This window comes from Gouania willdenowi, chromosome 3 (assembly GCF_900634775.1).
Source record: "Gouania willdenowi chromosome 3, fGouWil2.1, whole genome shotgun sequence".
Classification (NCBI taxonomy): Eukaryota; Metazoa; Chordata; class Actinopteri; order Blenniiformes; family Gobiesocidae; genus Gouania; species Gouania willdenowi.
This window is the reverse complement of record NC_041046.1, coordinates 392,292-420,007: the sequence shown is the minus strand read 5'-3', so window position 1 is coordinate 420,007 and position 27,716 is coordinate 392,292. Positions and strand designations below refer to the sequence as shown.

The 27,716-nt window shown below is 38.9% G+C and overlaps 1 protein-coding gene and 1 pseudogene across 1 annotated transcript in view; one reads left to right on the top strand and one right to left on the bottom strand.

Annotated features, from left to right (window-relative positions):
- The window catches only part of itfg1 (integrin alpha FG-GAP repeat containing 1), a 223,503-nt gene that overhangs the window by 15,011 nt on the left and 180,776 nt on the right, over positions 1–27,716 (top strand). The window lies entirely within an intron of this gene.
- Positions 9,416–9,533, bottom strand: LOC114461365 (uncharacterized; annotated as a pseudogene).

Sequence of the window (27,716 nt, the reverse complement as noted above, 5' to 3'; positions counted from 1 at the left end):
TGCTCTACCCGAACAACCCCACTCACCCAAGACACTGAAAGCTTGTCTTCGGTGTAATATTTTCAGTGAGATGCCATTTGTGGCCATTTTACAAGTCTCTTACTTTGTCCTGAGGACAGTGTGCCTTCTCAATGCAGAATTCCTTCATATGGTTGGGGGTTTCTTGCATGTTCAGAACATTTCAAGGCATCCCACTGCATTTAAATTAGAGTATATATGCAGGCGCTTGCACAAATTCCAGGGGCCTCACGTACAAAAAGGTACGTACTCCCAAGAACGGGCATCTACAGTATGTCAAAATCCACAGCAAAACAGGATGTATCAGAACTTCAGTGGTTGTGGAAATGTGTGGTGCTTCACGTCATGTCTTGAGGTGGTGTACGTACATTTCTACATTTATTGATGCTTTACATTCTGAGGATTTATTAGGCACACTACCCAAATAATACAATACATTCACACATGAACCTCTGAGCTGCTGTTGACCTGTATCATTTACACATTTTTTATGAGTTAAAATTGCAGTCTGCAACTGTCTTTTTGTCATATTTGCTAAAGTTGTCACTATGAAAGGACAGCTTTACATCAAACTAGTAGTTTGTGTGAAATAAAACAGCCTCATTGAGTCCCCCTGCTGCTCTTGCAGCCTTTGGCAGATTGCCAGAATACACCGCGACCGAGCAAAAAGAACCAATCAGAGCCAGGATTTTGTTTGATGGGCTGTCTGACAGCTGTTGCTTACAGGCCCCGCCCCTTTCCTGAGCTGGATCACCATATTTCTTACAATGTATGGAGTAGAAGATAGAATTGGTGCGTTTTCTGCTTGAAAGGTAATTACTGCTGCTTGATTTACATTATGTTTGATTTGTAATTGTTACGCTAGAACTGTGGTGCATGTGTTCATGTGCGCACAGCAGCCTCCGTGTGGCTGCTGTGACACTGTGTTGTTGTTGCTGCTGCAGCTGAGGTGTGTGCACATACAGAGAGAGAGAGAGAAGCGATGCAGTAATGTGCTTTTAACAGAGCATGTTATATTACTGTGATGTTGCTGTCGGACTGACGTTAGCTTGTTAGCTCCTCTGAGGGAGGGACTTTGGAAAGTTTGGAGGAAGGGGGAGCGAGGGATCTGAGAGTCACAGACTGCACCTTAAAAGTTTATTTTATTTATTTTTTTATCTGTCTATTCCAAGTCAGCCACATGTTGTTCACTACCTGTCGAAGCTCTGTGCGCTTGGATCTCAATGCAAGAAGTCAGCCGCCCTCTGAGTAAAAGACACGTTTACATCTGAAAACCTTAACACTCAGTTAATTAGCAACCTCACGCACACACACACACACAACAGACTGTTCACCTCAACCGACCAGTACGTGTGTGCTTGAGGGCATCGGGCAGAAGAGGGTGATGGGATACGGCGGGATAGGCGATTGATGTATTGGTAAACTGACTTTACTTATAGCTTTCATGCGGGCATACACTGTGTGATTATTGGCCCATTTTGAGCTGATTTTTCACTCGTGCTACTATTTTTGGGATCAGGCCGAGTCTCGGCTAAATCGTGTTTTGTGTATTGTTCAGTATACATTAGGGGACGAGAAGCAATTAACACCTCGATCAGCAATTGTATGGTTGCAAGAAAATCAAACATGTTTGAAATCCTGGTCGCCCCTCGTGAGGGTATCGCACTGTTGAAACAGTGCCACTTACTGGCTTATCTCAAACTCTCACACTGCAACTGTGCGATCATAGAAGCACATGCACAATTAAATCAAAGAACAACCGGGAGCAAAATGGCTATGCAGTGGGTCATTTGGACAGAGAAATTGGAGGCTCAACTATGTGCATGGACGTACAGTGTGAGCAGTCAGGTCGCGTCAGTGTAAGTCTGTATAGCGTGAGAGCAGCAACTTTTGCTGATCATGCTGAGGGGAGTGGTGACCTAGTGGTTAAGGACGCTGAGCTTGTAATCGGAGGGTTGCCGGTTCAAGCCTCACCTGGGCTGTCACTTTGGGATGTTGAGCAAGTCCCTTAACCCCGAACGCCGCAAAAAAGGCTGCCCACTGCTCCTCAGGGATGTAATAACATTACATGGCCAATTAAAAGCGAAAGCCCCAATTTAATCTTTAATCTTAATCTTTAATCCCGGTTCATCTTGTTGTTTTTTTAAATTAGTTGCATATGTAAATGGGGACATTTACAGGGACTGGGTTTGGATTTTCAAAGGATAGGTGTGTGGATCCATTCGTATGCACATATTCATACATTTGGATTCTTATGAGCGTACGCCTGTCTCTGGATTGAGACGTACGCTTATTAATGCAAGTCATTGTAAATGAGGCCACAGGTCTTCCAGCATGTGACATTTAATATTGTCTGTTAACAATCATTGTCATGCTACAGCTCAAAGATTTTTTATAAGATGGCCTCACATGTTTCTCAGTCACCCTCTGATATTTAGAATAGTTGGTTTCTATTATTGGTGGTCTATTAGCGTAGCAAAGCAACCCCACACCATGATTTAACAGTCAAGGAACAATTTTCCAAAACCCTAATTATTGTCTACATTCTGTGTTAACTGTGAAAAAAAGTTCAATATATACTATATTATATCACTTAACTAATTCCCAAGAGCAGTGGATATCTTATATTTTTTGCTTAATTTACTGGTAATTTTTTTTTTTCCTTTTGCAGTTTATTTGAAGGAGCATAGGGCAGGATTTGTGAGAAAAAAAACCCATTAATTTTAAGTCTTTCTCCCTATTGTCTTGAACACACCGTCATGCATTTTGTACTAGAATTACGGGGATGAATTTCCCGCGCAGTCCTGTCCACTCTGCCAGAAATAAATAAGTAGAAGAAGAAGTTGGCTTGGAGGCTGGAAGAAGACAAGCACAATGGATCGAACTACCATTTGGTTACGCGAAGGCATGTGCGGAGGTCTTGCAGTAAAGTCATGTGAACGGCGAGTAAATTAATAACCGTGTCACAGTATCGGTGTCAGGACCAGGTGAAGCCGGTAGCGTTTCTCTGACGTCACTCGTGTGACTTTCTCAAACTGAATGCAGACATACACTCATCCACACACAACAGGTTAAACCAAAAGGCTGACTAACTTGTCTGCACATGCTGTCAAAGGTCAACACTACAAGAAGTGCAATTATTATGAGACAGCAATGCATGTTTTGTTATTGCAATGAAATAAATTAGTTAATTTTATTGCTTAATTGTGACCATCACCAGCCCACCCTAAGGAAGGGCAAGAAATTCTTTATTATAGGGAGGATATAAAAAGGGAGAGCAGTGTTACACCTAGGTGGAGGGAGAGGGGGGGAGAGGGAGCAGGGAGGAGAGACTCAAGGTAGGAGATAGAAAGGGTGGGGAAGAATAGATTATTTTACAGTGAGAGTGAGATGTGAAGTTGTAGAACATATTGTGCTTATTATGTTGTGTAATCAAGCCAGTATGGTGACAAGTGTGAAGCTAAGCTATAAAGGTGGTGGCTGTGGACAGGGGGAAGGAGTGAGTGGTAATACCTAAATACCCCACCCGAAGGGAAGGGGCACCCCCACGCCCCAGGCCGGCACCGCCCGGAGTGACCCCACAGAGAGAGCCCCCAGCAACACCCCTCCACGCCCCCCAGAGACCCACCGCTCCGCCACGCCCGACCGCACCCTCCTGATGTATTTGTACTCTACACGGCGGCCCAGCCATCAACAGCGGGGCCGGGCCCCCACCTGACAGGCCCAAATGTGTGAGGCTACCCTGTTATGGTGCCTCTCCATTCCCCAATGGAGAGGCACTTCCCTGTTCCCTGAGTGAATGTGTGTGTTTAGTGAATGTATGTGCTCTTAAAAAAAGGTGGATGGAGGGAAGCGGTGCTCCCCATTCAACCTATGTGTATATATGTGAATGTGGTGCAATAGCTCGGGAGGGTGGAAGTGGTGGTCCCACCCTCCGGGGGGTGGTGTGTTGAGGTGTTATTAAAATTGGGATTAGTAGGGCAGCCAGAGGTGGGAGTGCCGCCCCTGAGCCACTACTTAGTAACACCATCCAACCCCCCAAGGGTTGGGTATGTGAGTGTGGTGCAACAAGTGGGTGAGCCATAACAGCTGGGAGTGAGTGACGTGAAGTGTCCATGTAGGAGGCCTGTCTGGTATGAGCCCGGCCCCTCCGCATGGCAGGCCACCGCAGAGGGTAGATGGCACAGACGGGCATGCGGCACTGCGGGCCCCAGGGACTCGCCGAGCAGCACAGCTGGAGACCCAACCCACGGCACCCCCGAACCATGCTGGCCACACAGAGCAAGGCGGGACCCCCACCCCCAAGGCGCAGCCAGGCACCAGCCACATCCCCCAGTGGCCCAGGAGGCGACCCCACCAAAGCAGGTGGTGGCTGAGCAGGAGAAAGGCCTGCGCCCAAACCAGGGCCAGCACAGGCCCGCACGACACCATGACATAGCACCCTCCACAGGGAGGCGGCCCCGGCCCTCCCGACGAGAGAGGACGCCACCAACCACCCAAGCAGGGCCACCCCGCCAGCCACGGACCGATAGGCAGGTGAATTAAGCACCCCCAGCCAGGCACCGCAACCCCACACCAACGCCGCCAGCAGAGCTGACAGATCACTTAAACAGGAGCACTTAAACTTCCAACCAAGAACTAGTCGCAACACTGAAAACAAACCGACATCTCCGCCTGTTAGTCACAGACTGATAAAGGCTCCTAATCGCTGATCTTCCACCGGTGCGCACAGACACGCACACTACAAACACAAACAGTAGTTCGATCCACTGCGCTTGTCTTCCGCCGGTCTCCAAGCTGTCGAGGACACAAATTCAGCATCATTTGAGATCAGGTCCACAAGAATTCAGACCACAAATTGCAGTACATGCATCACACAGTCTGTTCAAGGCAATAGAGAGATGTATGTGGGTTCATTATTTTTGGTTTTGAATGCTTCTTCATCCATTAGAATTAAAAGACTTCAAATGTATGTTTATTTATTTTTTCACAAATCCTGCCCTATGCTCCTTTAAGGAAAAAAAAAACACACACACAACAATAAAATGTGTTTTGAATAAAAAGCTTTATCATTAGAATAAAGTATATTGTAGTCACCCATAAACTTTGCCCGAATTCTGTCGAGGTTCTAACAGAAAGATCACAAAAACTTTGATAATACGTCAACCTCAGCTATTAGGAAGTATTGGGATCAGTATCTGCAACACTGGCCCTGTATTCACTTAATATCGGATTGATACAGCATTTTTTTATCGCCAACTGATAGTATTTAGACACAAGTTGTTTTTTGTTTTTTTTTGTAGATCTCTTGAGGTCAAGGAATGAGAGTTTCTCTAGGATAAATACAGGGTTATATAGACAGTCCAGAAACTAATCTGTACATTGTTTACCCCAAATTAATGATAAATAACACTGAGACCATTCATTTTCAAGGAGTGAGAAATTATTGCACAATCCCAACTCACTTTATAAATGCATTGAGTTATTTAAGAAGTATCAGCATGTATGGACTTAAATCTGCCCATTATCACTTCTCTTTCATTGCCCCTTTTAGCTTTGCTGCCAACACCACATTATTAGTCACACTATCAACAAGTCACATCAGTACTGAGCTATGCAGACCATTTGAATGTTTGTTGCTAAGCAATGGATCCTGATGTCTCTATTGCTGCCCCCACCCCACCCCCACCAAAATTGCATCTATAATTATTCAAAAATTACTACCTTTTCCTTCAGACAAGTTGTTATTGTAGCTTCATACTCAGCAGAGCACTCTGTATTGATGGGGAAGTGCCCCCCAGGAGTTAGTGTAACCTGGGACCAGAAACAGATGGGCTCACAGTGAATACCACTGAAATGAGGGAGCCATCTCCTGTGGACGATTGGCTTTGATGACCATTGAGGCAGTGAGGGCTCTCAAAGCACCTGCTCACATCAGCTGGCTATTGTACAATACTCAACTTCTGGCTAAACTGCAAAGCTGCTTCCACACGAGTTTTCACTGTGGTGATGAGCAATGTGATGAGGACAGCCACCATATTAAAACCTGTTCATTATCTAATTATACCTGTGATTTTTGAGGTGCAAAAAAAAATCCCTCACAGATGAACTTTCCGGTAGATTAAATATTATATTGTTATATTTTGTTTTTGTTTCGTACTGTCCACTCTCAGAAAACAAGTGACATTACAGAATGGACTACAGCATGTATGGCCACATCTTATTTTTACACATGTAAGCACTAAACAGTCAGAAAATGCAGGACAATTTTAGTTTAATTAAATATACACTTTTCTGCAATCATCATATCCTAAAGGGCCTGATGAGTAAGTCTCGAGAAAACAGTGCTTCATTATGTCAGGAGGGGTTCTTGTAGAGAGGGGGTTTTTTGCATACCTAAGACTAACAGTACAAAAATAAGCTTTTACAGCAACAAATTGACAGCTGAAAAAACAAACCAACACTAACCATACCATGTTTGGGTATGCTGTTTTTGAGTGATTGGCGAAATAAATGTTGCAGCTGTTGAATTAAACCGGAGTTCCATGTCATACTCAGTGACTGCTTCGAAGCAAGGGAGTCAACCGAAGCTGAGGATAGCTGAGGCCCCCAGAGCGAAGTTAGACTCCCCTGTGTCTTCCAACCACGGTCTGAAGGCAAGACACACTGGAAGTACATGCAGCCTTCATCAGCATTAGCATTAGCAGCAAAGACACATTTACTGACTGTGGCATAGGAATATACGATATTTTATCGTTTATGATTTGTCGTCAAAAACATTCTCACTGGTAACAATTTGTCATCCCATGATATAAACGATAAATTTTCATGTCGGAAATTAGCGAGGGCCACGGGCCCTCAATTTAACTAAGTCTGTGTGTTTGAGGTGCTTGTCTCAGCTACCTGAAGCTGCCGTGCTGCGATACATCATAGACCGCTACTTGGTTAAAACCAGACAACCATCCAATTAAGGGAACCGATTTAAGTTCCTCCGTCAGATCCACCCAAAGTTCCACAAACACGGGGACAGAGATGAACCTGTAGCAACGATTATGAACTGGAAACTCAACTAAAGCTAACTATGCTAAGCTAACCCACTGACACACAGACTGGGCTAAGAGCTAACGCTAACCACTCCAAATAAGGAACAGACCAAGTAAAAACAACACGGCCTACTGTTATAATACTACAGAGAGCCATCGATTTGTTTATGGTCAGATTTAACATTTTACTATGGAAGGATAAAAACTAACATGTTACATGTTGTGTGAAATAAATGTTAGCATAAATAATAATGTCACTATTAATACATCCCAATTTGTGAAACGCAATATTTTTTAATTATATTTCACGTGTTCACAGACAAAGCTGGTCCCATTAGACTTATGTAACTATTGAGATTATTACACCTAAATATACTGAATGATTAAATCATCAACTTGATCTGGTTTAATTATAGGAAATCAGAGAGTTATTTATCAATCATGACTTTATGTAACTCATTATCAGATAAATAAAACAAGATTCAGCAGCAGTAAAAACACTAATGGAGTTATTTTTGCTTTTCATGTGCTTTTTTTTTTTTAGAAAATAATTTTATTTCAAATGAGGAAATAAATGAATTACATACAATAACACTAATAGAGTGACCCACATGCACAAATATATTCCATAAAATATCAGCTCATGAACTCTTTGAGTCAGCAGTTATTGTAGCCTTTTTCAATGTGTCTATTGTTGATGTATTCACATTTATTTATGTTTGTAAAGAACCTCTTTACACTAAGTTGTGATTTTTTTTTAAATTTATTTATTTTATTGATTTTTATTGTTATCGTGATAAATACCAGAAATTAATATTTTTTTTTGTGAAGGTGGGGCGCACACCCGCGTGAATGGACACAAGTCTCTGGTATGAAAGCAAAAGTTTCTCTATATGTTAACATGCTCCAGCTGAATAAACAAAACAAGCGCACACATACAAACACACACACATAGGCGCTAACAGCAGACGCTTCCCTCGCTTTCAGAGCCGGTAGACTGGGGAAGAAGTCCAAAGACGGTAAAGAGCATTGATTTTACTGGGGTCCACCGCTTTCTTCCTGTGGAAGGTTTCGCGTGGAATGTCCGGTGTGAACACAGCATACAGCCTAGTTAACTACACAGTGATACATGCATTCATTTCAGAGCCTGTCTTAAACTCTACATGAACACAACATAAAGGCCCTACATTTGTCTCTAGTCTCTATTGAGTAAAAAGTCACTAAGAGCTCCACAGTTGTGCTCGTTCACGAGGATACCGGTGAGTGATGATAGGTTTCTAAACAGGGTGGGTGAGCGTGGTTGTTTCTATAGAAGTCTCACGATTCTACGATTCTAAATACTGCAGATTTTAAATGTTTTTGCCGATAATTTTAATGTTATTGATTTCTAAGCCGTTGAAAGTTTTCTGTGGCACTTTTTGATTATGTAAAGCACATTGAGTTGCCTTGTGTATGAATTCAGCTATACAAATAAATTTGCCTTGCCTTAACGATTAGGTTTCATGTTCATGAACATTCTGTTCTATATACATAATGGTAATTGTAATTATATATATATATATATATATATATATATAGGAAATTGATAGACCGAATAGTATCTTGGTGTTGTGGGGAAAAGTTATTTTTCCCACAACAAACAAAAGTTATTTTCCCCATAACACACCTTTGTGCAACAATCTCAGAAGGAGTAAAACTTATTTGTACTTTCAGATATTTGAATGTCATGTTTCATAACATGAACATGTGAAATGTATGTCCTCTAGCATCTCTACCCATTTCAGTCCCGAAAACTTTGGCTTTGCTTAGTCTGTCTGCACTATAGTAAATCGTCTTTGTGGGGCTGTGGGCAAGTTTAGAAAACTCGTTTCACACTCTGATGGTTCCTTGCTCGCACAGAGACAGGACCACATATCAGTAAAGGTGACCACTGAAGATTTGTCTCCAATGTTGCACAGTTCTTGGAGTCCTCCACATCTTTGAAAAGGGACACTGGCATTGAGCTGAGTAAATTATAAGAGATGTACCAACATTTAGGAAAGCTGCTTGTGTGGCATTTAGAACAATATAATAATAATTATGCATTAGATTTTTTATAGTGCTTTATCATAGACACTTACAGCGCTTTACAGAATTAAGGCATTATTCTTTCACTCCACACTTAGTGGTGGTAAGCTACTATTGTAGCCACAGCTACCCTGGGGCAGACTGACGGAAGCGAGGCTGCAATAGTGTGCTATCGGCCCCTCTGACCACCACCAACACTCACTCACACACTACTTTCATACTAGACAATGTAGTTGAAGTGTCTTGCCCAAGAACACAATGACAGATGCCACTGGAGTGACTGTCCCCCACTGTGGCACCTGGAATTCTCAGTGGTCTCCCATCCAACTACTAACCAGGCCCAGACCTGTTTAGCTTCTGAGATCTAACGAGATCGGGCAATGACAGGCTGGTATGGCCTCAATATATAATATATACTGTATACAGTATATGGAGTGTATGGAATATATGTACAGAATATTTTGAGCTTTTGGCCTAAATTGAAGGTAGCACTGTGACCCTTCAGTATGAAAGCATATACAGTATACATTTTGAACTATACTCTGGCTTGAACTCAAAGAGTTGAACATAAATGTGCGCAAGCTTATGCCTCTTTCATGTCCTGGAAATTGATTCAGGCAATTTTCTACTGGTACTGATCAAAGGAACATCCCACAAAAATCTTAGAAACAAGACCATCAAAAAAAGACCAAGGAAAACATGTCATTCATCGACATCAAAAGAAGCAGAAGACGAGGGCAGTAAGTTAATAGTGCAGCATTCTGCTCAAAGACAGACATTAGTAAGCTAGTGGTATACTATCTAATATAGGCACTGCATATGATGACAGTCATAAAATAACTTCCTTTGAGGCAACAGAAGTGTTCATGTCTGTGTTTTTCTTCATAGGGTGAAGACTGCAGCATATTTACCAAAATGTTAGGAATATAAATGTGAACAGAAGCTGACTTCAAAAAGTCGGTTGGGTTGGTCCAAAGAAACCCTCAAAGCTCAGACAAACAATAAACTTCAGCATCTTGTTCTAACTTTTTGACAGCAATGTTAATCTGAGTATTGACTAGTTAGAAAAAGAGTAGAATGGGGTTGATGGATTTTACAGTTACTATAGTTATTGTTGAATAATTTTAAATCTACAAAAATCAAGAAATGCAAGTGCAAGTCATTGAATTAACCTCAAGTCCCTTCAATTTGGATTTAAGTGTTTACTGATATTGCCTCAGTCAGTTTCCCGTCTGTGTCCTTTAGAGTGCAGAGTGGACAAAATCCTTTTTTTCCCCCAAGCAACACAAAGTCTTGTGAATGTTAAAGTAGGGATGAATACTTCTTTCAGCAACTAAGGAACATATATAGGTAGGGAGTAGTCTGAGTAGAACAAGTAGAGAAGTCTGGACAGCAACAAAGGCTTTCAGCAGGGATTCAATGAGCTGAACAAAAATAAATTTACAGCAGTTTATAACACATCCGCATAAATGTGCACATTTGCATCTGACGCATTCAGACCCAGATTATTGATAGAAGCAATGAAAAAAGGGGACCCACTACGGAAACATAAACAATTTCGTTACACCAACCATTACATTTAATGCAGTGTTCTAATCACCTGCTGGATCTGACAATACTGAAAGGAGGAGTTTTAAATTTAATTATTAACTTGGCGAAAGTGATGCACAGTGTTATATTGTTTTTTATTGAGTGCAACCATAACATTATATATTTATTAACGTCGAGCAAAGGAGTTACCTGGATATTGCATTGATGTGCCTGGCCTTGTTTAAGCACAAAACATTTTCATAATGTCTGCTTAACTTCATCACTTTGTCCCTGTGCTCTTTGCACACTAAGGTTTAAAAAGAAAAAAGGCCTGCCCTTTCTATTTGTGTGGAAGTATCCGTTTCACTGGTGATGGCTGTGACATTTCCTTTACAATGTCAAAGGTTAAACACTGAAAGAACAGATCAATAAAACACAGTCGTTCCAGGGTAGTTTGTTGCTGCGATGAACATGAGACACACGAACACTGTGTTACAAAATTATCATTTTACTTCAGTACTAAGGGTTGCATCCAAATTATTGCAGCGACAAACAAGTAGCCCACACACACACGCGCGCGTGCACAAAATGGACATTTGTCCTTCAGCTTCTGTAAACAGTAATGTAATCGGTCGCTATGGTGGTTTTCCTTTCAATCCATCTTTACAGCTGCCCAACGGGGGTGCACTACATAACTGTAGGTCTCCACATATGTGTCTGCGCTTGTTTATTTCAGAGATTTCTATGACAGCCAGTGGGGGATAAGAGTCACAGCTTGTTTGCTGCGTAACAGGCTAACAAATGATGTTCTGTAGGGTAAGAGAGCTGTAAAGATCTGAGATGAGAGGCTCTGAGAGGAAGGCAGAGGATTTTTCCTGTTTTTCTTTATGTCCTCTTCTGTATTGACTTCATTTTGTTATCATTGCTTTGCAACCTTATTTTGCATTCCTTATTCTCACAACAACAAACAAACAATGTTCTCTTTATTCACTTCACCAACAGACACATAGGGATAATGGCTTTGGGCATGATTCGTTAGGTGACGGTACCCATGAACACAAAAGCACACAGCACATCAGACACTAATGCAGCAAGCGCCGTGCTGCCTGTCAGATCCAGTCTGCATTGCAGATGAGATAAACCACCACTACTATTGCTGCAGGGCCTTTGACAGGTACAAGGAGCATGGCTGCTCTGATGCTGTTACCATCGCCATTTGCCTCACATTACCTTTGAAGACTAAAAGTAATGTGTAAAGCTGAATGCGACATGTAGAATTACAGTGAGTGAACAGAAAGTTGAACGCTGGCCCACTGTAAAAAGAGATATTTAAATAAATAAAAATTCTCCTTTTGTGATGTTTTGTGTTTTTCAAGACATCCATATATCCAAAAATTATATTTTTTGCTTCACTGTGCAGACCTTGGGTTCCAATCCCTAACTAGACCTGGTGAATCTTCTGTGTTGGGTTTTCATGTTCTCCCTGTGCTTGCATTGTTTTCTCTCGGTATTCCAGCCTCCCTCTCTATCAAAACATGTTGGACTTTAGATTGTCCAAATTAATGCAGTGGGTCAACCCACCACTGCCAATTGTAAAAAAAAAATAAATAATGTTTTTTATTTAAAAAATATAGCTCTAAATATAGTCTGTGCTCAGGCTAGACCAATGAGCACTGTATGCACATATGCAAATAAAGGATTTATTTTGGAATTTGTCTTTTCATAAGCCTTGTGCAAAGTATGTAATATTTAAAAGAGAACAGGCAGCACTATAGTATATGTTTCACAGCCTAGACAGTGCTGGCAAATGAACCAGTTTGCGCTATGGTATTTGGATTCTGGTTAAATGTAGATAGACATTCTCTCCTAGGAAACTTCTCAACTTGAGGCAAGTTTAACTACAGTATAATAATGGCAACATTTGATTTGTAACAAAGATATTAAACATGAAAGAAAAGGATTGGGTTGGACTGATGTATATATGGTAATCGTCTCAAACCAGTGAAAACCCTCACACACTTACTGAGATCAGCTCACCAACATGATGTGGAAACCAACCCCATCGTTGGATATAAAACGGCCTGTATTGTAACACCAAAGCCTCTGTAGCTTGATAATGAACAGGAAGTGAGATTGTTCTCTTTCTTTGACTTTGTTTTGAATTAAACACTGTCTGTGTTCTTACACAGCGGACATGTGCCTTAGGCACCATGACTTGACCCTACTGATGAGCCAAAGCATAGATTTTACCTGGCTCTGATGCTTCATAAACAAACACAGACTCTTTCAACAAGCTGCTAATTAGAGTCTCTTAAGCTCAGGCTGGCACGAAGAGCTGAGTGCTCTTTTTTGAGTTGGCTTTGAAAAGGCATGTGCTTGTCACAGTGCTAATACCACATGGACACATCAAATAGCAGTGTGGGTAGCTACCAAGAAGTATTTAGTTCTGTGTTGCCTTCATATGTGCACACAAGCATGATATAGTGGATAGCATGAGAATCAGGACCGCGATGTGAAACCAATCCTCATGTATCTGTTTTCATTTTGTATGTGTCACCTTTTAAGCTTTCATTTTTTTGCCATAAAATTAAGCAAGATGAGAAACTACTTTGATTGTGAATGACACAAATTCCAAGTTACATCCAAAGGCAATAATAGGCAATTACAAACTAATTTCCCTGGACTTGGTTCCTAGCAGTGTGTGTTCCAAACTGGACCGACTGAGAAGTACCGTAATTGGGGTAGAGTCTCTTGTTTGTGGCTTTTGGCAAAATCTTCTACCATAATATTTCTGCCTTCTTTTACAAACTGTAAAATGAAGACGGAAGTTCCCCCTTGGTTATTGGTGTTACTGTTTCCTTTACTCAATATTCAGAAGTTCTCTGAATGCATGAACTAAAACAGACCATTTGATGGCAAAGTATTGACAAGACCCTGTGAATAAATGGTCCGAATTATAGTCATGAAAGAGGCACTTGAGTAAACAGTGTTTACATGTTTCTTTGCACTGATTTCATGATGAGGTTGAATTGTGGGTTACACATTTTTGACAAAACAAGTCAGATGAGGGGTGATCACTGTTGTTTTTTTTTTTTTTTATGCTTTGGTCTTACAAAAATAATTCATATATAAATGCAACTCCAACTGGATGAGAAAGTGACTGCTGTCAGGAAAACCTACTGCATTATTCACCTAATACTTGGGTTAAAGAACTTTTTTTGGTATAACAGAATTGAACATTTTCATCTGGTAATTGTGCAAAGTAACGTAATGGGACATTTTCCCCCATGTGCATAAGTCAGAAAAGGCTGCGTGCTGTTCTCTTCACTTAAGTCTGTCACTGCGCACCTTTATCACAGTTACACGCTCTAGGTGGATCGGCCCTGAAATGTGGGGGTTCTCAGTCAAATTTTCTGCTGTCTGCTTAAGCTCTTTTCCTCTTACGTGCTTCTGAACCTCCAATAAGTGCACAAGCATGCCAAAGGAATGTCCATCGGCATTTCTCATATGTTCACCATTTACAAATTCACCAGTGCAAGACGGAACAAAACTGAATGCATTACATTTCATTATATAGACTACATAATACTTTATCTGCGGTATGCACTCCTTGTCCTGGGAGGGGAGGTGACCAGGAGTGTGCATCCCAAGGTGAGCAGCTCCGCCATCTCGTTGATGGAGCTCAGACTTTTGTCAGCGCTGGTCAGATTCTTGTCCAGCTATTTTCATACTATGTACAACGTAAAGCCACAGATTGATCACACTACAAGCGGAAATATAAAGTTAAACAAGCTGTCATCAATGCAGAGGTGGGTAAAATGCACATTAGAGGATGGATACCCAAAACAGCTCGGACCCATATTTAGAAATGATGCACGACTTCAGGTCGGGCTCGGTATGGCACTGATGTGACCGATGTGACCGTAGCTTATTATTTGGAAGCCAATGGGTTTGTTTCACTGAATGCAAGCAACATCTCAGTTCCTTCTGTAATAAAGCAGGACCCTCTGAAGGATCGCTGACACTCTCAAGTCAACCTTGCATAATTTTCTCCAAACATGCAGTGCTGCACACTCGTGCAGGCTTTAGAGCTCACAGGGTATTGATGACCGATGATGATGATGACTGATGTACTCATTTTTTCTAAATGTAGCAAGTTCCTACAGTAGCTTAATGAAAACGGGCTTTCCTAAAAAAAAAAAAAATGTAAATATGTCATTTGTTAGAGGGGGAAAAATAAAGATTTTAACGGTGCCTCGGACACAAAAATGCAGCTGTTCCAGACACTGCAATAAGCCTATAAAATAAAACTGTTACATTGTTCATCAACGAATAAGACTTTTCAAATAAAAAGTGTGCATTATGATTTTCATGGAATTTAATGAGTGTTAGGAAAACTTCATATTCAATGATTTCGAGACAACTGAAAAATAAGACATCATGGCTCAATGTAAATGAAATCACATCAGACCAGCTTTATTGACAGCCATATGTGCATTGGGTCTATTGATGTGCAGTGGCCATGTCAGGAGTCTGGATGGAAGAATTTGCATAAGAGATGCACTCGTAACTGCGTGCATGTAAAAAAACATTTTCGCGCAAACGGGAGAATCGGACCCATGTTTTATTGTTTAACTTAGACAATACATCACACAATAAACTAAAAGAAAGAGAATGAAGATATGATGATATCTTAATTTCTCATTTCTGTTGCTATGATTGGACTACATACTGTCCAAATTGTCTAAATGTTACAGAAATCAAGGTCAATTTTTTTTTTTTTGTTTTATTGAAGTCTTAGCTGATGTCTGTAACACATCTTCATACACTAAACTCAAACGCTCAAATGATGCACTGTTTTCATTAATTTGTACATTAATTGGTTTTCCACACCCCATTCTTCTGAACATGTTAGCATGAATCTGCAGCCTCACATCATAGCTTATATTAAGTATAATTTGGTGTACATTTTAGACTGATTTCAAAGTCATTGCAGTCCTTACAAAATCCTAAATATGATACTCTAAAATTAATTACAACACCAGTGATGGGATCAGGTTTGAACATTCTGATTGTGTAAGTACAAATAGCGAGATGTACCAAAATCAACTTTGGTGATGTGGGCAATGATTATGGACAATACAAAAATGTCAGGTTCTGGTGGTAAGATACAGGATAGATGTCATTTAAAAACTCAGCAAGGTTATTTTGGTCGCACAGATTCTGAATTGTGCTTTTGGTCTAACTTTTCCTATTATAAGTTCATTCATCCAACCCAGATGTCAGTCCAGTGGACGTATGTGTCAGTGCAGAGAGAAAAGATAAAGGAAGAGTGATATCAAGACAAAGCCTGGAGATAGCATAGGCCCGTGGATATCAGAGTTTTCCCTCTCTGCCGAGGCTTAGAACTCTGTTTATACAGAGGCTAATAGAAGGTCTATATCCCTACACAGCAGCTCAAGATAATGGAATGGAGAGACATAATGCTGCTGGAGTCAAACAGTCAGTGGAGGCATTTAAATTGCCTCCAATCCCCTTAACAAATCTTATGGGAGAGGCTATGAATAACTCAAGGACCACTCATCCCCAAATTCTCTTTTCTTTTCTTCAGAACCCATACATGACCACATCATTGCCGGGGGTAGTAACAGCTGTACAATAGATTTTTACTAAAGATAGGACCAATGAGGCTGAGGAACCACGTCTTCAACACTTGCAGTGCCTAAACTGGGTCTCTACATAGCTAGATTTGTTTGGCACTTTGAGGCGTGAATATCCACATGTACGGTAATCTACTAACAATAGGATCATTGCAACTTGACTAGAAGGATTCTACTTAACTGTTGTTAAAAATGTTGAAGCCCCTATCAGTGACATTGAGTTAGAATGCAGCAGTGACATCAGTCCCACTACTAAAGAACTTGGAGCTCGGCTACATTTTTGAATTATTAAAGGGTGAGAAGGGGACCTTGCAGGTCACACGTCATCCAACAGAAAGATATGGATGCTTCCAGTTATTTCTTCTTTGGTTTATAATGAGAAAAGGTGCAGATGACCTGCTTCACCTTTTTTGAGGAAGGATCTCTTCAGACTTAAATGAGATGAGGTCACACCCTGTTGCTTTTTGGAAGCTCTTCCCAAGCTGAGGCTTGGGAAGAAAGCTGGTCATGACTGTGATCTCACCCTTAGGGAGCTGTAAGTAGTTGTCAACCAGATGGCCTCCGGGCATGTATTTGGAATTGATTGACTTTCTGCAGACTTTTTTTTTTTTTAAACGGTTTTGGGGCTTGTTGGGTGATGACTTGGTTGTAGTCATTGAAGAGCAGTTTAAAGTTGATCGCTTTATTTCCTCCTGCAAGTGGTTCTCACCCTATTACATTAAATGTGGTGTTAAACTCTTCTTATAAACTATGGCCCTATTTTGTACAGATTATAAGGTTAGTATCGACAACCAAGTCAAACACTCAGACCTTTTCTGCACAATCATTGAACATAGAGATTAATCTTATTGTTCACCTGGAAGGTCAAAGATGGACAATATTTTTTTTCATGCAGGATCTCATTCACATGTATAACTGTACAATTAGACTGAAGCTTAATGGCTGGAGTTTGAGAACCACTGATCTATTCTAAATGAACATTCTGAACTTCTTTCTGGTCAGGCAAGCACTTAAATCGTTCCTGTGTTCTTTTGCTGCCTCTTACAGATAGGGCTTTTCCACCAGGCAGGAGCTGGAGCTAACGTGGAGCTAGCGCGTGTTTTGGCTCCGAGCCATTCTGTTTCCACCAACATAGCTCCAGCTCTCGGAGCCAAAAACCAGGACTACGCTGGCCCCACATAGCTTCTGGGCTACAGCTCAGCTCTGAAGTGGGCGGGTGGTAGGCGGGGTTATCGACGGTCCTCCAAAAACGAAAAGCAGCCATTTTTTTAAGCTGGCGAGCGGCTGGTCACGTTAGCGCAAATCCGACAAAAAACATTTAAAAGTGAGTGAAAGAAGACAGAGCAGTGGTCAGAGGAGGAGAACATTGTTTCCTGGTTCTGTGGGTGTCTGAAGAGATTCAGGGGAAGTGGACGGAGCCCCACGGACCAAACAGAACTACAGCCATGGAGGAGCTCGTCCTGTAGAACTGTTAATAATGGTAAGTTTGATTTCACCCTGTTGTTAAACTACGACCAATATTAGCTTGCTACAATATTCCCTCTTCAATGTTATGAACGTTACATCTAACGTGGTGCAGGCTAGCCAGTTAGCCGCTAGTTAGCTAGGAAACCATAACAATACTTTAATATTCCTGAAAGCAGCAGTAATATTTTCATTGATCTGTATTCAGAACTTATCTTATTGTTACACAATGATCATGTAATAATATTACTGAACTATGTGGTAACAACGCTTCTGCTCATTTCAGAGTTGGATTTGGAGGTTCATCTGTAGCTCAGCTCGTTTTCATCTCAGAACAAATCCAGTTAGATTCATTCATTCTATGCAAACATCAACATGTACAATATTATCTGTTGGTCCATCCTGAAATAATGTACATGACGAACATCCAACCATTATTCATAATGTAAAAAAAGATCCATCAGACTTATACATAACGCAGGATACAGAGAACACACCCATGGATTATTGTTAAAAACACTAGATTTAAAACTCCAGATCTCATCAAACTCAAAACTGTCCAAATGATTTATAAAGCAAGTAAAGGTTTACTTCCAAAAGCGTTGCAGAAAAGTATTTTTAGAGAGAGAAGAGGAATATAATTTAAGAGAACTACATTTCAAGATGAAAAATGCTAGAACAACAGTCAAAAGGATGAATATAACAATATCAGGGGTTAAATTATGGAACAGCGTAAGTGATAAAAGAAAACAACATAAACCAGTTTAAAAAGCTTTTTAAATCATATATTGAGTAAATATAAGAAAGAGTAACAATTTTACCAAGAACATGTCATATATACATTCATGTGTATATATGTTTGATGTGAATGTATAAACTGTATATAAAACTTGTGTAGATTATATATTGTTAAAATAGTAATACAAGCTAAATATTTTTGTGTGTGTGATTTTCTAGGTAGCCTTGTTTAGTTTTATTGTGATAAGGTAGGTTTGTACTGTATAAGCTTTGCTTCAACCTACACACTTTGGCTTAAGGATTACACAATTGTTTGTTTTTGTATTTTCTTATTGTGGATACTGCTGAAATAAATAATAAATTCATATATTCATTTAATGCTTCTATGCAGGAAAAAAAGGAGGAAGATGTTAATGCAGATTTTCTTCCATGGAGCAGTCAGGGACACGGTTCATGGACCATAACCTCCAGCTCATGATGAACTCCACAGCACTGGTTGGACTGGTGTTGGTTCTGGAGCAGATAGAGGCAGACTTTGGTCCTTTCTAATAGAAAACCCACAATCATTTTTTAAGTCATTGTTAATATATATTGAGTTGGTTTATATATCCATTTTTACTTTGTGTAAATAAAGTTACTTATTTTGTATTCTACAAGGACTTTGTTCATTGTTTGTTGCCTACTTGTAAGCACACATGTATTTTATTTTTATTCAGATAATTTAATTGCTAGTTACATCCACTTTTTGTAAGATAGAAACATAACCTGCTGTAGCACACACTATTAGGATTGTATTTTGATTTTTTTTAATTTTGATACATTTATAGAATTGAAAAGTTCATACAACACTCACCTAATGAGTAGGACATTTAAATACAATGCAGTGGAGATTTCCTCAAAACAAAATTTATTGAAACAAATCAAACAGCAGCAATAGGTAAAAAACAAATGTGGATAAATAAAGTGTCGTTGATCATAAGTAACAAGTTGAACAGCATGATGAGGACACAAACATTTAAATACAGCATCCCTTCAGTCGCACACACAGTAGGTTCTTGGTCCAAACACAGATGAATAAATGACATCAAGACACGTTAGTTTGACACAAACTTGCGCTGATTCTGGTCGTATTGAGTCACGGACGTGCACAGTCAGCATTAAGAGCATCTATAATGATAAACAAACTGTATCTGCTGTACTTATGCAGGTGTAGTTGAAGCTAAGTAGCTTAGCAAAGGCTAACACTAAAACAGTCATTGTTAAGCAATAAAACGTCTTTGATAATTACCTGTGTTCACAAATGTTGTCACAGATTCCTGTGACTCTGATGAAGATGGTAGAGTTGTTCAGCTGAATATTTACATAGGATAAGATAGTATTCATACGATGTAAACAGTCAAAACATGGGCTTCATTATGGGACAAGCGCTCATGGGTAAACTTCTACGCAATCAGTGACGTACTGACGTATTGAGGTGACGCAAGGATGTGGCTCCAACTTGCCGCTGCTGCGGTGGAAAACCAAACCGGTTCTTCAGCTAAACAGGACAAGCTCTGAAGTAGCTCGAGCTCCAACTATAGCTCCGAACGAAAAGCCCGTCCTCTTGGTGGAAAAGTCAAACATTTGTGGACTTACTCAAGACTGCTTAAAGACCGTTGAGGACCTGCTGTTATCTCAGAATACAAGATAGTTGAAATAACTTTATGTGGAGTTTTTCTTCAAGTTCAACATTAGAAAACATTTTTTTGCATTTTGAAAAATCAGTATAAAGAGTAGTATTGAAAAAGCTATAATCCTACTATAGTTCCCGAACTCGGGAGGCGTGACATCATACCAGGTGGGGTGGCTAAACCTTGAGCATGGAAAGTAGAAATGTTTCTTTTCTTTTTCTTTGCACTTTATAACTGTTCTAAAATATGTGATACATGTTATTTTTAAATTTAAAGAAGTCAACGTGTTTTTCCCATTTTTATTTTTTTTTTTTATTTGTTACTTTTAAAAACCTGTTATTAACAATCAACACATGCAATTATTCTGTTATCATGGAATGACTGGCTTGTTGTAGACAATTTGCTTAAACATAGTCTAATGGCAAAAGAAAGCACAGGCAAGGCACACACAGATGCTCAAGTAAACCATACTGTGTGGGGGTGGGCACGCGTGTGTTTAGGCAGGCGTTGTGTGCGTGGGTGGCACTGAATGCTTGCTTTTTCAGGTCTAATTTATAGAGGAGAATATAGCAAACAGAAAAGTATGAGGCAGCATGTGAGAGCTGAGATCGTGTGGGAAATAATTAAGTGATTATAGATTCCCCCTCTTTCAATTAGAGGATTATCATGCTTCTGCTTTGTAGTGATTGCCTTTGTAAGTTTGTGTCAGAAAAATGGGGCAGCCACACATTTGGTAGCATTGTTACATGTTCCTACTGCTAGTTGTTTTTTTTGTTTGTTTTTTTTTTACAGCTATAGCTCTAATCGTCACAGTTAGCATGTCTTTAATTATCCCCAGATGACAAACCACTTTGAGCTCCGATTCCCTATTGATGTTGTTTAAACCCTTCCTCCCACACACACATACATTTATATACCTCCGTTATGTTGGCATCTTTCCCAAGTGATCCAGGAGGACAGATCCATCATCTTACACCTTAAATATGTAGATGTGCTTCTACTGCTGGAATCCAGATTTCTGCTGCTTGAAGATATTTTTAGTATAGTAAATGCGTAATTTATTGTATAATCTAGGCAATGTATTGAAAGAGGATTAGTAAGGTTCCTAGAGCTGTATATTAAAAGAAAAGTCAGGAAATGTTGTTTAAGAACAACATTGCATAAAATAAAAACTTTATTAAATATGAAAAATGATAATGAAATAAGGGAAGCCAATATCGTTATTACAAAAGTTGGTACTGTTGTAATAGTTAGAATTTGGAAATGCTCAACCGGCATACTCATTAATCTTCTAGATTAATGAGTATATAGTAGAACCACTGTTTTTTTATTTTTATTTATTTATTTATTTATTTATTTATTTATTTATTTATTTATTTATTTATTTTTTGTGTCCTTGGGCAAGGCATTTTACCCACATTGCCTGGTATGAATTGTGCATGAATGTTTGTGGTCAGAGGGGCCGTAGGCACAAAATGGCAGCCACGCTTCTGTCAGTATGCCCCAGGGCAGCTGTGACTTCATTGTAGCTTACCACCACCTGTATGACTGATGTGAGTTACTGGTGTGAATGAAGTGAATGAATAATGGCGTCTGTGTGCGCTTTGACTCTCCTTGAAAAAAGTGCTATATAAATCTAATCTATTAATATTATTATTATAAAAATAATTCAAAGTAGCTAAACAGTACTTTTGTTTGTTTTGTATTCAAGCTTTATGGACTACACTGAATTATTTTAATACGCTTGACTTCGGTTTACTGCTGCATGACACCTTTCTTTATAGCGATACTATAGGGGTTCTGTTAAAGTTGATGAGCATGTTTTGCTTTATTCATATCAACTAGTTCAATGCCCGTCGGAAGTATGCATTCATGTGGAAGCATAAGGGGTATATTTGCAGGTCCAATTTTCCTGGTTTAATTTTATGGGACATGTGCATGACTTTATCACTTTTATATTTTTTTGTTTGGTGTATTTTCCTGTAACATATGTTTTTTGGAGTCATGTGTATTTATGTATCTTTCTGTTGTCTTTTTGTGCATAATTATTTGCTGTTTTTTTTATTTAAATATTTTTTTGTAATGTATGTTTTTTGGGGTCGTGTGTATTTCTGTATCTTTCTGTTGTGTTTTTGTATAATTATTGTTTTGTTGCCATTGTAGTGTGATTGAGGAGTCATTTTGTGTATTTTTTGTGTAAATATTTAGTTTTATGTATTTTTAGTGTAAATATTTAGTTTTATTTATTTTTAGTATAAATATTTAGTTTTGTGTATTTGAATCATTTTCATGTTTTTGTTGTATTTTTCTGTAATGTATGTTTTTTTGTAGTCGTGTATTTTTTATTCTTTCAGTTGTCTTTTTGTGTTTTATTTTACTCATTTAGTATATTTAAAAAAATAAATATCGTGTGTGTGTTCCGTGAAATGTTTGAGACACTGATAACCAAACTCCATAGACACTGTAGCACCAATCATAAAAGTAACAAAACTGCGCAAAACAAAACGTAAAGCTCCAAACTACATGAGTGAGTAAGTAAATTAAAGTTATGTACAATTCGGCTGTCTTTTTTAAAAAACAAAAATAATTTTTTACCTTCGAACCGAGTGGTCAGAGCTTAGCTTCCATGCACGGCACCACTGAGAATCTGCAGTTTTCCAGATGAGTATTGAACAGGTTGAGGTCAAAACCGACTCTAGTGAAACAGCGCGTTATTGAACAACAGTTATATGATTTAAACAATGGGAAACGTGTCTGCAGAAGACTCACCAGTGGCTGGCGGTTTCAAATGATCTATTCAGAGAGCTCCAGTGTTTGAGACGCTAACAATAGCATGGCACAGGAGGAAGTGGAGTCGGCAGTGGCTCACACACAGGAACATCAGTGACTAACATCAGGCCCAATAAGTGAGACTTAAGAGCTTTGCTAGTTTATCAGTACAAACACGGCTGCTCAGACGTTCCTCTACGGTATAAAACTATCTTCTTCTCTCTCACTCGTGTTTACAGTCCGTGTCTGCTTGGCTGTGTGCACAGCGATTGGCTCTGGCTGCACACGTGACTCTTGCTCGTGTGAGGAGCTGTGCAGTGAAATAGATATAGATGTTTCATAGAGGTTTCGTTTCTGGGCCGTCCAGAAGTGAAATAAAATTAAAATAAACATTTTGAAATGACCAAAATAACAGATACACACACTCGGCCTTTTTGGAACCCATTGACCGAGTTTCAGGTCGAACTCGAACCGCGTCGGGCAAATATTTGCTCCACACACATCCACACATCCACACAGACCTTTCTTGCGTTATAGATAGACTAGTACAGTGCAGTACAGGGAGCATAAGGGGTATATTTGCATATTTTTGTATCTTTCTGTTGTGTTTTTGTGCATTTTTTGTACAGTATAATTATAGTTTTTTGTTGCCATTGCAGTGTGATTCTGGAATCTTTTTTGTGTATTTTTGTATCTTTTTTAGTGTTGTTTTGTACATTTCTGTTGTTATTTTGTGTATTTTAGTATAAATATTTAGTTTTGTGTATTTTGAGTCATTTTCATATGTTTGTTGTTGTTTGGTGTATTTTTCTGTAATGTTTTTGGAGTAATTTTGTGTGTTTTTAGAGCCTTTTTGTATATTTTAATGCATTTCTGTTGTCATTTTGTGTACTTTTTGTATAAATATTGTTTAGTTTTTAATTTTATTTTACTCATTTAGTATATTTTTATTATAAATACTGCGTGTGTGTGTGCCAACCATTTCCTCTGTGCGTTATCTGTCACACATGTGCGCACGCTTCCTTGCACATAAACTATCGCAGGTTGTTAAGAGAGACACGGTATCTATGGTACGCCAGTTAAGTCAACTATTCATCAGCATGTATGTCTATGCTGTACAACCCCTCGACTAACAGAGAAAGTTTGTCTCACCAGTGCCACATTGGATAAGTTTGTGTAGAGCCCTGATAATAATAAATATGTTGATAGGGATATAATATTAATAGTGAAAGTAGTAATAGTAATAAAAGTAATGTTGTAATGATATTAATGGTAATAATTGCAATAACAAAATAATAATGTACTAAAAACAATATTAATAAACATTATTAAATAATTAGAAGGTAATATAATGATTATATAGCAATGCTAATAATACAATGATGACACCAGTAACTATAATAAAAAATATATATTAATAATGAAAAAGAATATGATGGTAATGATAAGAATAAAAATAACTTCAATACAATAGTAAATATATACAATAACAAAATAATATAATGAAAATACAGTAACTATAATACAATAAAAACAATAACAACATAAAATAATAAGGTAATAGCAATAATAATAATACAATGAGAATACCAGTAACTATAAGATAAAAGAATAATACAAAAAAAGAATAATATAAGAATAGCAATAACAATAATATAATACTGTTTGCGTGTGCGTGTGTGTAAAAAAGAGAGACCCGAAAGTACCACAAAAAAAATAAACGTTTTGCAACACCAAAGTCACAAATCTCTCTCAACGCCTCTGTGTGAGTTCACCATGTACATCCCGATGTAGTGCACACACACGCATCAGCCGTGTGTGTGTCTGTGTGTTTGTTTACATTGCAGCTGCTAGCATCTTTCTTAGCACATAGTAGAATATGAGAAGAAATACTCACCGTTGCGGAGAACAAACAATAATCATAGTGGACCCATATAGGTTTCATTTCGGGGCCGTCCAGAAGTGAAATAAAATTAAAATAAACATTTTGAAATGACCAAATTACTCCAAAATAACAGATACACACACTCGGGGTATTTGGAACCCGTCAACCGAGTTTCAGGTCCAACTCGCACCGCATCGGGGAGATATTTGCTCCACACACATCCACACATCCACATAGACGTCCCTTGTTTTTGAGTTAGATTTAATCATTTTAAGATATTCATTTCTATGGCCCAATAGCAAACATAAATTCAGAAGTCAAACGTAAACAGAGCTTTAAACTATAACCATTGTGTGCTGTGTAGACCAGGGGTGTCAAACTTGAGGCCCGTGGGCCTAATCCGGTCTGCAAATCATCCAATTCGGCTGATTAAATGTTTTAGCTTGAAGTGAATTATGCAGGTGAGAACAATAATCATTAAGTACAACTGAATATTCTACACCTCATTAATTATCACTCAACTATAATTGTAATAGCCTTAGAAAATGCTTTAATTTTTCTTGTCTTTTCTACATGAGATCAAACGTTTTTGTCTTTGGTCCCTGAACGGAAATAAACAGGGGAAGACTCATTTACGCCACAGCAATGGAAGCTTTGTAGTATCATGTACATGTCTAAACTGATTTATGATTTGCAAAAACAAATCAATGGGAATTGTCATGAACTGACAAGTGTTATATACACACTGCTGAAACGACATTTTCAATCTAGTGATTTTATGCTGTGGCTAAATACCATGTTAAATTAACAGTGTGCAGGTTAAATGGATTGATAGCTATACAGTAATCTTCACAGCGCACACTTTTTTCATGGAATTATTCTAGACAAAATGGTTGTATTGAATCATGAAAAATATAACTATTACCTAGTATTTCTTTTTATTGGCAGATCATCATTTGAAATTTGTCGTGTTTCTCCCAACACCAATATGTGTTGTGTGCGTGGTAGCAGGATTAAAATACGTTGAAAATACAAACCCATGCACGCCGGTCATGGGGAAAATATTATTCCACTAAAATAACCACAATCTAAGAGGTTTCAGGAAATTTGGGTGAAAAGTGTTTTAAATTAAGTGCATGAAAATGCTATTCCAAAATACCTTTCTCGTCCGACAGCACCTACTTCTCTTTGTCTTTCTACAGCTTTATTTAATTTTATACACACCTTTGATTCAGGTCTCTAAAAGGTTAGGATATTTACTGAACGTTAGTAAAGCTGGGCTTCACCACAACTCCTCTCTCCGCTACGGAATACTGGAGTGTGTCCACCATCACATGACATGTAGAAAGCTCCAATGTCTTTTAATCATGAAATTAAAATCCAAAGCTACTGGATAACATGTTAATGGTGCGTACCGCACAGCAGTTTTTACATTTGCTATATCAGCTGATTGGTCTGCATGTGATTCTTTTAGTGTATATTCTTCCTATGACAAAGTAAAACCTCCTTACACATAAAGCAAACGGCTGCTTCATATCTTTTCATCAGATATCATCACACTTTACATTATAAATTTGTTTGGGAAAAAGCTGTTTGGAATGTGTTTTTTGGCTTGTAGAGGGCTGAACAATTTTTCAACAAACTTAATAAATCAATGTAATGTGTTCTAATAAACAATATTAAATGTATTATACATATGCAGGGTACCCGGGGCGGCGTCAGACGGAGCGATGCCCAGGGCGAGACCGCTTTGCCCACGAGCACAGAGTGGGGTTCTGAGCGATGGACCATGCACCCCTGTGGCGAGTCTCTTGTGGCCCTCGGGGCCTTTGCAGTTAGGAAATCTTGTTTTATTTTACCGCGATATTATAGCAAATGTAGTTTCTTGTTCAGCCATAGTGAGCAGTAAAAGTGAACATCAGTGTGTACGTTTCAATTAGTAAGGATTGCTCTGAGTGTAAATGGAACACATGAAATGAATGCTATCAGTACAAAAACATTTTACTGAAGCTCTACTGTTTAAATAATAGCAACTCCCCTTAAGGACCCAATGGGCAGTAGTATTCAGTCAGTGGTAAAGTGAGTGATGAAGGACCTGTTTTGTTGAGTGAGCAGGTCTCTGGGACTTTTTAACATTACCTTGAGAAAAGCAAATGGTGAAGGACGTTGCATCCAAGGGATTAAGTTTAACAAATCACTATAAAGTATACTGCTTTTTGTTTTAGTGTAGCAATAACTTAACAGTTTACTTTACACCCCAGTGTGGAGGATTAACACTATTAAAGAGCATCATAATCACCTTTCTAGTCAAATTGCAGTTGATATTAAAAGGTGAATCTGCAGAGTTTGTCTGGTAAACTTAGGCTTTAAAAATAAACCTGATGAGACTGAGGAAGTGTCCCCACCGTGAGAATGCCAAGTGTTTACAAGATGAAACCTCTCTGTGTATTTCTCACTGACAGTCCTAATCAGCCAATCACGGCTGGATTCTGTCTAAGAGGCCTGATTGGCTGATTAACAAAGCTAATCAGTATGCCACCTGATGTGAGTGCAGGCTTATAAGCCAATTCTGAAAATCAACTACACACAGTGTGCTAATTGGTGTAAGTTGTGTATTTATATTTGTGTCTGCATAATTAATGCATGCATTTCATATCTTATTTTCCTTAAATAAAGTTAGAAATGAAAAGTTGTTGTTTAACACGTGGACCTTTGTAACACTTGTTTTTGTTAAACATATGTTAATAGGTACTAAACATAACATCCCCCAGATTTTTTAAATTACACATTTTATTTATTTATTTATTTTAAAGAACTCACTGTTTGATCATCTAATTTTGGTCCGAAGTAAAAAGCTTTTAACATTTTTAAG